This window comes from Sciurus carolinensis, chromosome 4 (genome assembly GCF_902686445.1).
Source record: "Sciurus carolinensis chromosome 4, mSciCar1.2, whole genome shotgun sequence".
In the NCBI taxonomy this organism is placed as follows: Eukaryota; Metazoa; Chordata; class Mammalia; order Rodentia; family Sciuridae; genus Sciurus; species Sciurus carolinensis.
In genome coordinates this window covers 90,234,235-90,252,742 of record NC_062216.1, presented here as the reverse complement: position 1 = coordinate 90,252,742, position 18,508 = coordinate 90,234,235, and the positions used below count along the sequence as shown (strand labels likewise).

The window sequence follows — 18,508 nt, the reverse complement described above, 5'->3', positions numbered from 1 at the left end:
ATTTCTAATGAAATTGTCAAAATAGCAAAATCTGTGAGGGAGAATGTATTTGAATCTGTAGTTTGGAATCTAACTTTCTGAGAACATGATCAGTGAGAATGGACTAGAACAAAGAACCTCTGGAAATACAGGTGATAGACAGCTAGTTAAAAGGATATAGAAGCATGATGATGGGATGTAACAGGATGAGAATGATTGAGTGTGTGTGTAGGTTAAGAATGGCCTGGTAGAACACAAGATGCCATTAGGATTTGCGAGAATAATGGAGCAATGTGTGTTTGGGAGCAGAGTGGATCTTAGCTATTAGTGGCAGGCAGCCTCAAACAGGGAAAGATAGTGACCCTGCAGAGATGCTGTAAAGAGAGTTGCAGAAAATGATATGCATGGGTAGGGCAGGTGGTGCATCACTCTGGGAAACGTGGTCATCTGAAAATGACGGGAAGGATGAAGTTAAGAGAGCAATGAAGATTTGGGACAGCTATGAAGAAAGGAGGTCAGGATCGACAGCAAAGAAGAATCTTGATGGGGTTCAGAGCACAGGTGGTGGTGGGATCCTGGCCCCAACGTGTAGTTGCATGATTTTCTCCAGCAGTGTCCAGCTGCCCCAGGGTGTGTGAGCAGGTCAAGCAGATTATGGGGCTGATTAAGGGTGGGGCTTCTGGGTGAGAGGGGCACAGGGATAAAGGGGAATCAATGTGCCTTGATGCCGTGCTCTTATTCTTTGAATCATCTTAAAAGATAAGCATGGTTACTGACAGTTTAAAGAAATGGAAACAGAGGCTGAGAGAGGCTAGATAATGCCTCAGACATTCTTCTTCCAACACCGTATATAATCATTTAATAGTTTAACACACTCCTTTTTTTATTTCCATCAAAATTATTATAGAGTCATTCAATGAATTATACACATGCGAATATTTTTTGGGAGGATTACACAAAACTCAAAAGTAAATCTCGTTTGATGAGTAGATCCTGTTTTATAGTAAATGTCAAATCCATGGAAAACCCAGATATTTATGACCATCAATCCCTAGCTTTCAGCACTGCATCACAGCCTTTTGCTCTCTTTCTGTCTTGGCTGAGATTCACTTTTTTTTCCCTTAAATCTTTGGAAAAGGTTGATAGCCCCATGCAAGTCGAGATATTATGGCCACATTTCCAAAAGGCAGATGCCAAACTCTTTGGGGTTGTGATATACCCAGATGGTCTTCCTTTTTGCATTTCTGCAAATGTTATTACCAAATACAACAATTTTTCCTCCAAAGTCATTAGAGCCTATTTGGCACCTTCTCTAATCTGTCCTACTTGTTACCTTTTAATTACTCTGTGAGGGGATCTAGTCGTCTTGTTGTTGCTGAGGGCCAAATGACCAAGGGGTTAATGCTTTTTCTGTCCCTGGCCAATTGGTTTTTAGTCAGTAGTTATTTATGGGGAAGTCCAGGGGCCATTAGTTTTCAAGTATGTGCAGCTGTACTCTTCACAATTACTAGTCCATAAGCAAATGTGGACTTACTTTTTGTGTACGGTTGTTTTTTTTTCCTGATTGGTTAGACAATCTGTTGCCATTTATGAATGATTCTTGTTGATGCAAAACATGGCATTGGATTCTGTTTTATTATTTATTTGGATTCCATGTTTCAGAGGATGCTGCAGTCTTGGTTCAGACAAGGCATGGGGTATGCTCCTCCTGTCACTGGTGACAAATTACGCCTGTAGAGCAAAATGTCAGCTCTTGCCCACTGCATGTTAGCTGTGCCATTCTCCCTAAAGCAGCATAGGTGCTGATGATCTTCATTGTGAAACCAGTGACTGGTTGGCCTTGGCCTTTTTCCCTGATGCTCTGTTCTTTTGGACATAAGGTAGAGATTACTATTAATGGTTCTTTCAGTTCCGAGGAGCTCCTCCCTCTGTGCTGTCTTACTGTGATTTTTTTTTTTTTTTCTGCCCCCATTGAATGGTAGTCTTTGATGTCACACAAGAGAATACTGTTGGCTAACAGTCTGGAGGCTGCTTCATTTGAGCTAACCACCACATGAAAACAAATGTGATCCATCATATTTCATTAACTAGCAGTCCTCCTTTTGGGTGCCCTTTTTTGATGTCAGAGTTGCATCCTGACAGGAATCAGAAAGATATGTGTGATTAAGAGCAGTAATAATGCTTATTGCATTGTATTGTAAATTACCTTCCTGGGCCCTGCTACTTTATCAGCCCCGCTGGCATTGGCTCCCGCACATTTTTGACTACTCAGTATATACAGTGTATTAGCGCAATGGAGATCATTATGTGGCCTGTATTTGAGTCATTTTTATTTAAGATGCCAAACAATAAGCTGTTGATTGGGGGAACAAGAGGCGAACAATAATGTTCTGTGTCACATAATACACCACCATTTTCCAGCTTTGCTTTAGAAGGGCCCTCTTTATTGTTTTTGTATAAAAATGGTTCTTAGGAGGAGGAATATTTTGCTGAGGTATGTCATTATTTTGCAAATTTCTATTATCTCATCATGTTGTCTTCATTGTAAATTGCAGCTAATTAGGAACCTAGTTAGAGCCCCAGCTTTGAGGCTGGCTTTTTTGTGAAAAGAGCCCACCGATTACCGCACTACAAGAGAGGAAGGGAGAGAAAAAGGAGATTAATCTGGTTACCTAGGCGACACTCGCTTCCATCTGCGAGGAACAATACATTTTTGTTTCCTTGGCTCAGTTCAGATCTGTTTTGTTTAGAGGGGGAAAAAAGGGAGAGAGAGAGAGAGAGAGAAAGAGAGAGACAGAGAGAGAGAAAGAAAGAGTGGGAGAGGGAGAGAACCTAGCTCCACAACAATGCTGTATTCTGTCTGGCCCAGGCTTAGGGGCTTGATTCCTCTGCAAGTTAGGGGTCTCAGGGGAGTGAGAAGATGAAAGAGAGAAGCTCCAAAGTTGTCAAAGGTCATGACCTTGCCACACAAAGCCAGCAGTTTTACCTCTAAATCCCCTTCTCCTAAAAAGCACTTAATGAAATAATATACTGTGCTTCTCAACACCCTGTAGTCTATATTGGGAACAGGGTCTCCAGCTTGTGAATTTAAGGAGCCTTTCTGAATTTCATATTGAATAACTGGTGACTCTAAAAAACTAGTTACAAGTTCAGTTTTTGCCTGGGCAAATTAACCTAGAATTTCCAACTTTTTTCCCCTAGTAACTTTCCCCAGACCTACCACTTTATTGCAGTGGCACATAATGTTTAAAGTACAATTTGACTCTCCAGCGAACAAAACCAGCCTGTTGGATCTGCCCAAGTTGAGGCTTATTAACTACTCAGTTACAGTTGCTTTTGTTGTACATCTAACTTTGAAGTCTTTAAAGTAGGATGGCCATTGACTTTGCTCAGGCCTTTTGTGGTGCTACCAAGCTCTCTGCATTTATATAGTTACCACAGAAAGGGCTGTGGATGGCACGGGAGCAAAAAGAGTCAGGCTCAGAGGCTTAAAAATCTCAGGGCTTCTCCATCGAGTTGGCTAAACCCACAGCCTCTGATGAGCATAATGTTTTCGGCATCATGTTCTCCCTGGTTGGTATGCCATTGTGCATATTGAGTAGTTATCTGGGAAGGTTATATGTGATGACATACAGTTAAAGGAGGTTCCAAGAGAGGGATGTTGGGTGTCTGCGATTTGTAGTCACAGAATGCATTGATTAAATCAGAGCAACTAGATTATTTTATACTGCCCTGCAGAATCCACACTTCACAACCATAAATGTCTCCTCATCAGTTCTCTTTCCAAAACACATTCCTGACAAAAGAAAAACAAGTCTTGTCATAAAAACTGCAATTTATTAACGGTTCTCAGGTGTCTCTATGCTAACACCTATAGACTGAAACAGAGGCTTCTTTTCAAAATATATTTATTACCCATCTCTCCTGACTTATTTGAAAATGAAAAAGATACCTACCCAAATCGGTTCTGTGCTTACCACTCATCCAGTCATCTAGAGCATCTGTATTCTTTGTTATTCCCACTGTACCCTTGGGTAGCTCTGGATGAGGCATCTCATATGAAATAAGTTTGATAAGTGGTCTTAGAAACCTTTGAAAAAAATACTTAAACAGGAGAGTTCTAATTCATGCTAATATTTACTATGTTATAAATGAAAAATAGTAAAACCTTGCTTCATATCCTATGCATAAGCCCTCAAAATGGTCTTCTATTTGTTGAGTTATTGTAAAAAATCAGGTAAGCTTTCTATTCTGCTCATGGGTCCCTCACATGAGGTAAGACACAAATTAGTACTAGAACAGACCCTCAGCAAGCGTCTTCCCTCAGTAACCTTTTACTACATAATGGACAAATTGTCAAATACCACAATATTATTAAAAACTAGAGTTTCTTTCTAAAGTTTGTGAAACCAGGGTTACTCTTGGCTTACGCAAGGACTATACATGCAGACACATTGTAGAAATGTCTTTGAAATGGACTGATGAAATGGTCACTTCTGATCTGAAAATGAACTTTTTAATTCAGGTTATTAAGCTGCTTTAGGCTTTAAGGGGACAGGTTCCTCTTTTTATAGTTTCATGAAGAACATCTGTAAGTTACATAAAAATATGAAGAAGTTGTTGTAGCGAATAAGTCAAGGCAGCTCAGAATAGCTTTCTTTTCAGAAAGTGGTAGAGCTCTATCTACCCCTCATTCACTCAGAGGACATTGGTGTCTTCTTTGTCATCTATCTGCAGAGTCTGTCTCATTTCTTTTCTCAGTTTGTCTAGAGTCACAAACGGGACCTAATCTCTTTATAAAGACTTTGATTGATTATGTGGTAAGATGGTAGGGAAAGAAAATGTGAAGACCATTTAGGATGTGCAGATACATATTTTTGTTCATGTTGGATAAGACAGGATTCTTCAACCACAGAACCACTTAATCTCTCATGGGAATGCAGTAATCATCAGAGGATCTGGCAGTAGCTACTTATCATTATGGTTGTATTTAATAGACAATGAAGATGGGTGCACCTACCATATAGATTTAGGAAGGATTTGGTAGATTTCTAATGTGCAAGTGGTGCCCTTATCTTCAACACTGATTTCTCACTGCTCACTCAAGACTTTGGTTTTCCCCTGTGTGCGAAGTAACTTCTAATATTCTGCCCTGAAAAAGTGGTTAAAAATAGATGTAGAGGAAAGAGTGCCACCTGCTGATTTCTCATCCTAAAGCAATTCTGATTTCCCTGGAGGTTTCTTAGACAAGATCTAGCAGTACCAGTATTATTTATTAAGTCAGAAGTGACAAACACAGGGCCTAGATTGGAGGGGCTCAAGTTTAGCATTGTAAAGTTGACTCAGCAGGATTCAGGGAGTGATTACAAAATGATTCTTTATTTAAAAACTCTCTATTTTGCATGATAAATTTCAAAAAATTCAAATCTATCACTTGATAAAATTTTTCATATCTTTCTTATAAGTTTATAGAGAAAATAATGTGTGGGACAATAGGAAAGTGACCTCTTGGTCATGTGAAATTTCCTCCTCCTGAATTTCTTCATGATTTTTCCCAGTGTGGAGAAGAAACGTGTCCAATAAAAGCTACCTGCATGATGTTGACTTGGAAATCGATCTCAGGAACATGACTTTTCTTCATTTAGTCTTGCAAGGAGACATCATCATTCTTATTGCCTGTATCACTGTGGGAGGAAATTGCTTAAAGAAAAAGAATGTCAACTTATCTCCTAAATGCTCATTTTCAAATTAAGATTCTAGAAATTTACCATTCCTGTTTTTCTTGCTAATGCTTGAAATTTGAGGAAATCTTGTCAGTTTCCAAAGAATTATTAGTATGTAATAGCTCACAAAGTATGGGAAATTAAGAAAAATGATATGTTGTTAAGAAATCCATGACCCCTAACTGTTGAGTAAAAACTGAAGTAAGTCCTAGGAATGACTTTCAGTTCATTACAATTATGACATCAGAAATATCAGTGTAATATTTTGTTTTTTTTTTTTGCCACATCGTTGTCACCAGATGATAGGAGAAATCACACTATTTTTCCTAGTCAAATAGTATAAGGAATGGTATATGCTGATGCCTCTTCATTTAACATGTGATTTAAGTGTGATTTTAAAAGTTGACCAGGATAATGTGTGGGCTGATGCATGTTTATGCAAAGTGAAACTCACTGCAGTGTGTTTATCCCCAGTTGTGACTTTGGAACACTCACCATTAACCTATGCCTCCAGTGTTAAGGTGCTGTTACCACCAGTCAATTTAGGCACAAATCAGGTTGTAGGCACAGCAAGAATGAGCACCTAAGGAGTTGTTACTACAATGGAGTAACTCTAGAAATGGGCCAGAGCCGTCAATACCTTTTCCTACTACAAAATAAAAGTTTTTAACAAAAAATGTGGAGTCCTCTTCTTTTGGAGAAGTAAAAAGGAGAGAATAAATGGAAAGAAGGGAGAAAAAAGGGAAAGAAAAATAGGAAACTTAATCACAAAGGATTAATTTATAATATTGGTAAAAATAAAGCACATTTTTAGTCTTTAGAACATAGGAAACTATTTTAACATCAGTCATATGAAATCACCATGAAGGTCATTTGTGTTTGAGGTGAATCTGAGTGTGTATGTACATGCACACACTTACATTTTAAGTATTTGTAGACCAAGAGCATAGTTTCCTATCTTAAAATTTGATGAAATTCTGTAGATATTCTGAAAAGAAACAATCCTGCATGTAAGTAATCTTAAGATTACAAGAAATTTTCTAATGAGAATAGTTTACTGCTATATCATTTTCATAATTTCCTCTATCAGAAAACAAATATTTCTTATATTTACTTCATTAAAAATACAAAATATTTAGCAATTATGTTGTCATTTCAAATTTAGTTCACTGATATCATTGGCATTTTAACTCTAATAATATTTTAGAATATTATTCTAATTTCTAAAGAAAGATTGCAATGCACAGCAATTGGAAACAATACCAATTTTGTAAGAAAAAAAATTAGATTCAAGTTTTTTTCCTTCATTTGCACTGGAAGCCACTTGTGATTCTTTGATTTACCCTTTTCTGTCCTGTTTAGGCAAAGGGACTGTTCTGTCACTATCTATATAACATTTTCCTTATAGAAATCATGGTTCTCAGGATGCAGAGTACTGTTTTACTGCTAGCAACTTCCTTTTCAAATTCCTCCAGAACACATACTTCACTCTTTCATTTTACACATATTTATTGAGTTCCCACATAGTTCTAGGGATATATCTTGGGATAAATCAATAAACAAAACTGACAAAAGATTTCTGCCTCTGTGGACTTACATCCTAGTGGAGACAGATGTCCAATACTAACAAGCTTATCCTGACTCTGAAATTTTTGACAAACATATCGAATGATGATAAATAGAATAGTTTTTGGCATATAGTTGTTATTCAGTAAATTTTGTCATTTCAATTGAGAAGTTGTTTTATTATGAGGAAATACATGAAGATAATTGTATTCATGCAATTGTGAACTGAATCAAAACAACCTAGATTTGGGTTATTGGAGGAAGACAAGAAAATACATGGTTATGGAGAGTCTGGTAGAAATTAGAAGACACTATCTTTGAAAAGCACATGATCCATGAAACAAATCCAGAAAGAAATCTCTACTATGTTCATTATTCCTTAAGAGTTTTTTAAAACTAATATAATAATTTAGAAGTTTCTTTGAGGTAAAACATTTGCGGGAGGGCATTATGAATGAATGCGAAATCAATACCATTTTAACTAAAGATTTAAAAACATTCTTATATAATGCAACCTGATATCTATCTCTACTTTATAATATTTAATCATAAAAAAATTCTTGATTACAATATACCATCAGTAAGCTTCCATTTTCTCTTTGGCTTTCCTAAAATAATGGGAATTCCAAGTAATGCTGTGGTCTTATAAATATTTTTCTCTAAAAATCTGCCAAAAATATACATTTTGCTTCAAATTTAAGATTCTCCAGCAAATTTCAAGTAAATTGTAGATTACATGAATCCCTTCATTGGTCCTTGGATGTGACCTAGATCTAGTCTAGTCTGTTCATTTTACAGAAGATAATAGAGATGTAGATATGTTGTAATTTATTTAAGCTCACATGAGTGGTAAATGGCAGTTTAATAAGGAAGGCTCTGACTGCTACCTTGTCTTAACCTCTTTCAACTCTATACCAAATTCGGAATATCTGTAAATGCATTTTCAAACTACTCCATAACTTATACTAACAGTACATTATTATGTGTCAGTTCCTGAGTTTCATTGAATTTAGCTGGTGGTTCTCACTTGTGGTGTCCTATGTAACTGCAGTCAGATCACAGCAGAGCTGGAGTCTTCTGAAGGCCTGGCTGGGGTGCAATGTATAAGATGGCTTCTTCTCCATGTCTGAAATTTTAGCTGGAATCACTGGAGCACCTTGGAGTTTGAGTCTTGTCTCTCCAGTGCAGCTTACCACATGGCTCAATTAGGAAATATGGCAATCTCCTACATGGCAACTGGTGTCCTCCAGAGTGAGCATTTCAGGAGACCCTGATACATGCTGCAAAAAAATTTTTTTAAGATCTACCTTTGGAAGTTACGCAACATCATTTTTACTACATCTCTTGGTCAAAAAGCAAGACACAGATCTAGCCCACCACCTTAATGGGAAGTAAGTGTACACAGGTATCAGTACTGGAAGGTGTGATTCTCTTGGGAGCTGTTTTTAGAGACTAGTCACCATCTACCCTGTGTTAATCATCTGTAAATTTTGGGTAAGAATTTCATTAAAAACATAGGAATTTACCTGCAAATTATTGAAAATGTGAAGATTTAAATTATGCCCTTGAAAATGATATATTTTTAGTAGAGTTCTTAATTAGTTTTCCTCTTAATATTAAAATAAAGTCATAATAAATAATCTAAGAGAATTAAAAACTTGGAGTTCATTTTCTATTTTGAACTAGATCTAAAAAATTTATGGGCAGATTTAATCCAAGCTCCGCATCTAGGATGTCCATCCATTCCTCCTGGTAATTGAATTCCACTGACTGACATAATTAGGCCCTATCTGTTAAACCTGTTGTGTCAAAATCTTCTTGAAGTATCTTCATTTACATATTTCTAACATTGCAGAAACAATCATAATAGTCAGTTCTGTCAGACCCATTGTAGACTGCTTTCATTCTCTGATTGACAGTGATAATAATTGATACTATGGGTCCTTTATATTAGGGTACTTGTTTATTTGGCATAATACTCTACAAAATGTGCGCCGAAAATTCTTAAAAGTGTTTTGGTAAAAGTGGCTTTATCCATTTTTCATCCATTCTTTACTCCCATCATCTCAAATGGTTTGGATCAAATTGTCCCTAAATTAGTAGACTGAAAAGAGAGAAATATTCGTCTTTTATTTCAGATCTTTTCTGGTCTCTATCGTCATTTCTTTCTGTGATCATTCAAGTTTACTGAGTGGCAGCTACACTTAAAAATATGGAAGGGGTTTTACCCAGGAAAATGTGTGTTTCTCTCAGCCAATTCCTTCAATTTAATTAGGAAGACTCTGCAAGATCATTTAGGAACTAAGGAATCTGACATTTTATAAAGTAATTCAGACATACAATACAGTAAGGACTTAAATACTCCATAATTCTTATTGCCTCTTCCCTTTCAGTTACGATATTAATGCTGATCAGTTAAGAAGATTATTAAACAGGTTTCTGCCTGATTTTTTTTTTTTTTTTTTTTTTTTTTTTTAATGCCGGCAATGATACAAAGAAGTAAGACAGATCAGGGTTAAAGAGTGGCCTGTTTAGGTGATAAAGGTGACATCAGAGAGTATGGGCAGGGAGTGTTGCTGATTCTTGGTGTGAGGAGTAGGCAGTTTTGCCTCCCAAGTTATGTAAGAAGTGGACCAGAGTAGGCCTCTCTCCCAGGGACAGATCACAAGCAGAACTTGTGATTCCTTTAAAACATTCAGTTCACAAGAGGAAAAAGAAAGCACGAGCACCTATGTTTAATTTCTCATTCCAAATTCACACACACACAAAGTCCTGTATCTCCCTTAGAAAGCAGTGATAGCACAGTGACAAACCAGTTGTGCATGATAATGGGACTTGACTCCACAGGTAAGGACAACAGGAAATAAATTTTGCCACTAATATTTCCCAGCTCTTTGTTCTACAACATTCCAACCTTGATCATTAAGTTATTAATGAGGTAGCATATGAAAAGAATTCTTTTACCTTTTTTTTTTCAAGGCAATCTTCTATTTTAATATTCTTTGTGTTCTGTTATCTTGATGAAAAGGCGAGGATTCTCTTTATGTGCCTAAGAGTGACCACCAGATGCCCTGACAAAAGCTTTCCTATTCACCGACTGGATCAGGATAATAATTTTTTTCCCCGTTGATGATTACTACAAAAGCCTTTGACATCAATGGACCATTTAAGTTAGCCAGTCATAAACCTAGCCGAAGGAATGAATTCAGAATGAGTATCAGTGCAAAAACAATTCCAGATGTGGGGGTTCAAACACTTCACTTCTGAGGACATTTTTGGCCATATAAATTGTTCCATAGGAAAAAATTTTGCAATAAATGTATAACAAATATTTCCAATTCCTGATCATTGAAGGTATGGATGGCCATGAATGACAGGATTCATTCATTCAATAAACAGTTTTTGAGTTGCTAGTTTGGACCAGATACTTCTAGTTATTTAACAATAGGTTTTAATGAAATTTAATGAAGAAAGAAACAAACTAAGTAGGATGAGAGAGAATTGAAAGTCTATTTCAGATAGAGAAGTCCTCTTCCACAAGGTGACAGTTAATCAGAGTACTTAATGAAGTAAAAAAACAAACCATGTAGATGTTGTGCTGATTCTGGAATTGCATGCCCTGGAGGAGGGAATTGCAGATGCAAAGGCTCAGAGGCAGAAACCTGATTAGCATACAGTCTGTGGCCAGATGTAATGCAAAAAACTGCTTTTTAAAAGTGAATTTGAAGGCTGAGGTTGTAGCTCAGTGATAGAACACTTGCCTAGCAAGTGTGAGGCCCGGAGTTTGATTGCCAGCATCACATATAAATAAATAAATGAATAAAAGTGAAGGTCAATTAACAACTAAAAACATATTTTTTTTAAAAAATGAATTTCATAGTTGAGAAAAAATTTTAAAAAGTTCACCCAAAAATGTTCTCTATTATAGATGTCTTTCCAGTAATCATCTGATTAAAGAGGTTAAGTTTTCCCTCTACAATAATTTCTAACCACTTCATTATGATGTCTTTTACATACTTTTAATTCTATTTTAATTCAGTGATTATTTTATTAGTAAATTTGTAGAACTGTGTAACCAATATTACAATTCAAATTTAGAACATTTCCATCATCTTCAAAAGATCCCTCATGCCCACGTACAGTCAGTCTCTATTCCTATCCCTGGATGTAGGCAAACAGTGGTCTACTTTGTTTCTATGAATCTGTGTTTTCGACATTTCACGTAATTGGGATCATAACATATGTGATCTTTTGCATTTGGCTTCTTTCATGTGGTATAGTATTTTCGAGGTTACTCTGCGTTTTAGCATGCACCAGCTATTTGTTACTTTCTACTGCTGAATAACATTCCAATGTAAGGATAAATATTTTATCTTTTCACCCATTGATGAAAATCTGATTTTCACCATTTATCTACTCTGAATAATACTGCTGTGACATTCACATTCAAATGTTTGAGTGGACATATATTTTCATCTTTTTTTAGATATATAAGGAATAGAATTGGTAGGATTTTGTGGTAAATTTGAGAATTTATGAATCTGCCAAACTGTTTTCCAAAGTGGCTGCACTGTTTTGAAAACCTACCACCAATATATGTAAGTTTCACTTTCTTTCATTTGTAACACAACTGTACAAAGTGATATTTCATTGTGGTTTTCAATTTTATTTCCCTGACGGTTAATGTTTCTGAGTATCTTTTCATATGTTTATAGCCATTTCTCATGAAAGACATAATGATGTCTTTGATGAACTCCCTATTCAGATATCTAGTGAGTTTCTAATTTGGTTGTTCATGTTTTTGAGTTTAAAAGTTTTTTTTAGATATTCTGTATAATCTTAAATACGACTTTAAAATATAATATTTTTCCAAGTCTACAGCTTATATTTTCATATTCCTAATGGTGTATATTGAGGACAAGAAGTTTATTAATTTTGGTAGAGTATCAACTTTTGTTCTGTATCATACTTGAAGACCAGGAAGATTTTTTTTCCATTTTGTTCTGAACACTTGCAAATTCAATTTTTAAATTTAGGTCTATAATCAGTTTTGGGTATTTTAGTTTATGGTGACATATTAGGGTCTAAATTCATCTTTTAGCTTAAATATCTAATTGTTTGACCAATGTTTATTTAAAAGACTATTCTTTCTTCATTAAGTTGTCTTGGTACCTTTTTAAAAAAGTCAACTGACTATAAATATAAGGGTTGATTGCTGTATTACCAGTTCTGTTCCAGTGATTTCTATGTGTAACCATGGTTTTGATCACTTGTCACTTGGTAATGGACTTTGAAATGAAAAAGTGTGTGCTCTTCAGTTCTATTCTTTTTCAAAATTATTTTTGCTGTTCTCTCTCCTTTGCATTTCTTTATAAATCGCAAAATTTGCTTGTAAATTTCTGTACAAATTGGCATTCATATGAGTATCATGATTAATATTTATATACACTTAGGGAGAATTTCCATTTTAATAAATTGAGTCCTCCAGTCTATGAACATGGGATGTCTTTCCATTATTTAGTTCTCCTTTCTCTCTGTAATATTTAGTAGTTTTCAGTGTACAAATCTTATATTACTTTTGTTAAGCTATTTCTTAATAGAATATTCTATTCTTTTTGATGCTATTGTAAATGAAATTATTTTCTTAAATTCTTTTTTTGACTTACTGTTAGTATATGGAAATATTGATCAATTTTTGTGTGTTTTGCTTGTATTTGGCAGTCATGCTGAACTTAGTTTTTGCAGTTTTTCTAGGTTCCTACAGATTTTTTTTTTATATTTAGAACCAAATATTATAAATAAAAACAGTTTTTCTTCTTATTCCACACTGTGGAATGTTTCATTTTTCTTAACTCATTGTACTCTCTAAAATGTGCAGTGTTACATTAGATGAAAATCAGGACAGTTCATATTCTTATTTTATTCTGCTTAGTGGGAAATCAATTGAATCTCACTGTTAATTTGCTGTGTGTTTTTGTAGACTCTGTTTAATGCTAGGAAAACTTTCTTCTATTTGAGAATTTTTATCATGACTATGAGTTGATTTTGGTCAGATACTTTTCCTCATCCATAGCAATGGTCATATTTTGTTGTTTATTCTACTATAGTGTACTATAATAATTGATGCTCAGATATTAAATAAACACTTTAACTTGGAATAAATACTATTTATGATACTATATGCTTTTGCGTAAGTTTACTAATGTAGGGTTGAACATTTTTATGTCTATTTATATGATGGATTTTTTTTTAGTTTGTTTACTTGTGATGGTTTTGTCTGACTTTGGTACCTAGGTATCATTGGCTTCATAAAATAAGTTACTAATAGATCCTCTTTCCTCCTCTGTTTTCTCAAAGAGTTTGTGTTTCCCCTCTAAATGATATAGTCCACTAGTGAAGCCATCCAGTGCTGGGCTTTATTTTGTGGGAATATTTTAAACTACAAATGAAATTTTTAGAACATTCATGGACCAATTCAGATTTTCAATTTCTTAGACCTTCTTTGATAGCTGGTGTCTTTTTAGGAATTTTTCCATCTTACTTAGGTTGTCCAATTTGTTACCTTTAACATTTTTCTTGGATGCTTTTATAACTTTTTTTCATTTCTGTAAAGTTAGTAGTAATGTTTCTGCTTTCATTCTTGATTTTGGTAGTATGTGTCTTCTGACTTTTTTTCTTGATCAATCTAACTGAAATTTTGTCTTTTCAGAGAATGATTGAGGGATTTCACTTTTTTTTATTCTTCGTTTTGCTGATTTCCACTTTTTCTGCCATGTATTTGCTTTGAGTTAGTTTGTAGCTCTTTCTACTTTTAAAACTGGGAAGTGGAGTCTTTGATTTCACATATTTACAATTTTCTACTATGTATGTTTAAAGCTACAGAATTTTCCTATGCACTCCTTTAGTTGTATCCCATAATTTTTGACTGCTGTCTTCATTTGACACTTTGAAAATTTTCTAATTTTCACTGAATTTTTCTTTGACATATGAGATAATTAAAAATGTTTTTAATTTCCAGATATTTGTTGATTTCCTACATTTGCTTTTGTTGTTGACTTCTAAACTCTACTCATACATAATTTGTATGATTTCAAATTGTTAATAATCATAAAACTTTTTTTAATCTCTTACCGTGTGGCATATCATAAAGAATGTTTCATGGGTACTTCAAAAGAATGTGTTTTATGCTGGGACAAGTGATCTGTAGATGTGAATTAGGTCAAATATTTGGTAGTATTTTTGAGTCTCCAATATCTTTGGTAATTTTTATATATCTCTTTTATGATTTCTGTTTGTTATGTTTTTATTCTACTTTCAAACTGTTTGTCTTTTAATTTAAAGTGTGTTTCTTGTAGATAGCATATAATTGAATATTTTAAATTTTGTCTTATAGAATCTCTGCCTTTTGGTTGTATTGTTTCATGCATTTTTATTTGATGCAGCTATTGTATGATTGGATTTAACCTGTTATTTGTCATTTTTTTGACATATCTTATGTCTGAGTATCTGTCCTTCCTTTCTTGCCTTTTTTGTGATAAATAATTTGTGTTAGTTCCTTTTTAATTCCCACTACACATACACACAAAGTTGTGTGCATGTGCGTGTAGTTACTTTATTGGAGGTGTTATAGGGAATACAATATGCACTGTTAATATCCCAATCTAGTTCAAGTGGATAAAACCTAATTCTTATACAGAGGCTGCTCCAGTATAGTTTTAATCCTTCCCCATTTTATTCTATTATTACAGTATATATTATATCTGTATTTTTATTTACTCTGTAATGTTGTATTTATTGATTCATATTACTTCATTCCTAATAAAGAAGTTTGGAGGAAAAAGAACAAGAATATATGAAAACTTATAAGTCAGGTATTTTCCTTTTATGATACTCTTCATTTATTTAGGTGGATTGAAGTTACCTTCTGCTTATCTGCATTAATTTTTTTGTTCCATAATACTCCATTCCCTCCACCTTCTTTTTTGCTTATATATATATATATATATATATATATATATATATGATATTCATACAATGTATATATTGTATTTAGTATATAATACACCTACTACTTTTAATATGTGATACTTACATTATATGATACAGGTATATATACACACAGACATCTTCTCATGTTTTGAGTCCAAGAACAGACTCACATAATACAACTTATAATTGTTGTTATGAAATTATATTTTATAAATTTTTAAGTAATGATATGAACAAATCCATGTGTTTATGCTATCTTCATATTGCTCTTTCTTTGTGTGTAATCAAGTTATCATATGATGTCTTTTGCTTTAGCTGAATGCATTTCCTTTAATATTTCTTATAAGGAAGATGTATTAACAGTTCTTTCATTTTTTCTTCATTTGGAAATAACTTTATTCTTCATTTATTAAAGGATGATTTTGCTGGTTATAAAAGTCTTTAGTAACAGTTGCATATTTGCCTAGCACTCTAATTATAAGATAGTGTTATCTTTTCTTTTTTAAAAATTTTTTACTTGTTCTTTTTAGTTACACGTGACAGTAGAATGTATGTTGACATATCCCTACATGGAGTATAACTTCCCAGTTTTGTAGTTTTACATGATGTATAGTTATACTGGTCATGTATTCAGATAAGAACATAGGAAAGTTATGTCTGATTTCATTCTACTGTCTTTCTTATCTTTTCTTAAGGCTCAAAGGCTCTTTCTTTTGGTGTTTCTTTCTTTCCTTAGGTTTTCTTGCTTTTCTACTTTACAAAAATTGCATATATTCCAAGTATGCAGTGTGATGTTTAAATATATGTATACATAATGAAATGATTACCACAATGAAAAACTATTCACCTATCACCTCATAGTTACTTTGTGTGTATGTGTTAGTATACTTAAGATCCACTCTCTTAGCAAATTACAAGCATCCAATACATTATTAACTATTGTCACTATACTGTACTCTAGGTCTTTACAACTTATTCACCTTATAGCAAAATTACATATACTCTTTGACCAACATTCCCCTAACTCCACAACGCCCTTTAGATCATGATTTTTTTTTCCTTTCTGCTTCCATGTTCCATGTTCAAATCTTTAATTCTACAGATCATAATGTGAGATCATGCAATATGTTGTTGTCTTTTAAATCACTTAAGGAAAGCTAAAGCACACATGCACACACATCCTTTTATATTTACCTGTATAAACATCCTATTCCACTACCTCCGAGCTTTATTGTTTTTGATAAGAATTTTGGTGTTAATGTCATTCTCTTCTATAAAATGAGTTATTTTCTCTCGCTACTTTTAAAATTGTCTCTTGGTGTTTAGCTATTAATAGCTTTACATTTGTGTTTTAAGATATGGATGTCTTTTATTTTTCATATTTGAGATTTGTTGAGCTTCTTGGATTTGTAATTATTATTTTCATTAAATTTATGATGTTTGTGGCTATTGAACAATTTTTATCCCCTTTTTTCCCTCTTCTCTCCTTTTTAGACTTCCTTTATGCGTATGTTGGTGTACTGGGGGTTTTCCGTAAGTCTCTGAGGCTCTGTTCATATTTCCTGATTCATTTTTTTTCCTCTCCTTACGTCTTAAGATTAGATCATCTCTATTAATCTATCTTCAAATTTTTCCTTTGAGTCATTAAAATCTACTATTGGGCCCTTCCAGGAAATTCTTTTCACTTTCATTTTATTTTTCTAATTCTAGATCTTTTATTTTGCTTAAGTATTACCTTTTGATTGATTTTATGCCTTTGATGAACTGTTTTCCTTCATTCTTAAGACAGTTTCTTTAAAATTTTTGAACATAATTATAAGAGCTATTTCAAATTTTTGTCTGCCAAGTTCAGTATCTGGGGCTCATCAGAGACTTCTTCTTTTAATTTCTTTCATGTTTGTGATTCTTTGTGTTCTATCTTTTCTTCTTGCTTCCTGTTTCTTTGCATGTCCTACCAGTGTTGGTAATATATTATAGAAACTCTGGGTTCTGACCTCCTTATCCTTGAATTCCATTTTGGAAGTGACTGTTGGTGCTGTTTGCTGGACTGTTTTGTTTTGTTTTGCTTTGCTTTGTTTTGTTTGGTGCCTTGCCTGGGTTAATTTTGGGAATTGTGTTTCACCCTCAGTATACATCACTGATGTTTCTGCCTGTATCTTCTTCTTTTTAAAAAATGCATTTAATCTTTTAATTTAAAAACTTGGCTTCCTAGAATTTTCTCTGGATCATTTTAGTGATCAGACAATGATTGTCAGAAATTGTGCTGAAATATGTTGAGTAAGACTTATGCTTCTACTCTTTGCTTGTGGATCTATATATGAATTGAGAGATGAAGTTACAGTTCAGGAAGTTTATGCATCTGCACTATATTTTATTTTCTGTGTGTACAAGACCTCATATTCAGGCATGCATGAGTAGATGGCAACAGCTCTCTCCATGATCTTGTGCTGGTATTCACAGCCTTCCAGACCCCCAGGGATATATAGGATGTTATTGAGGCCCACTGTGGCTGTCTCTTTTACTAGATCTCCCTTTGAATTTCTGACTGCAGGCTCTTCTGTTGCTTATCCCTTCCAGTTTTATAACCTCAGGTAAGCTGTGATATTGGCCTTCCTTTATTCTTTGCTACTCAAGATTGCTCTTGTTCCTGAGAACACCTCAAAACATGAGCCTCTTCAAATTCTCTTCCAAATCTTTTCTTCTCTGTTCTGTAAGAAAGCTGATGTTCCCTACATGTTGTCATACCCTGGTATAAATTTAATAATAAAGACCTGGGGGCTGGTAAAAAAGGTAGAAACTGCCTCAGAATATAATGTTATAGTTTTCCACTTATTTACTAGGGCCTAATAATTTTTCTTGAATAAATCTTGTACTGTTTTTCTATGCCCTTAGTTGGTTTTTGGATCCTGAAATGTTTGCTTTTCAGTTTTATCCATTATCTAGTTTTATTACTGCTTTGTGTGGAAAATAGTTGCTAAGTTCCTCACGTGGTCATTTATGAAGGTTCTTCAGTTTATTTTTAGATCACATGACATAAAATTAGCCATTATACTTCAGCGGTATTATCATCTACAATGTTGTATAACCATCACTTCTGTATATTTCAAAAAGTCTTATTATTCCCAAAGAAAATCTCATACTGATTAAGAAGTCTTTCCCTATTTCCTTTCCTCTGAGTCCCCAAATCTTTTCTTTCCTATGACTTTACCCATTGTTTATATTTCATATAAATAGAGTTATACATATGACCT

General features: G+C 34.1%; 1 protein-coding gene across 4 annotated transcripts in view; it reads left to right on the top strand.

The window, feature by feature from the left end:
- The window catches only part of Sox5 (SRY-box transcription factor 5), a 943,363-nt gene that overhangs the window by 507,008 nt on the left and 417,847 nt on the right, over positions 1 to 18,508 (top strand). The gene's annotated exons all lie outside the window — the stretch shown is intronic.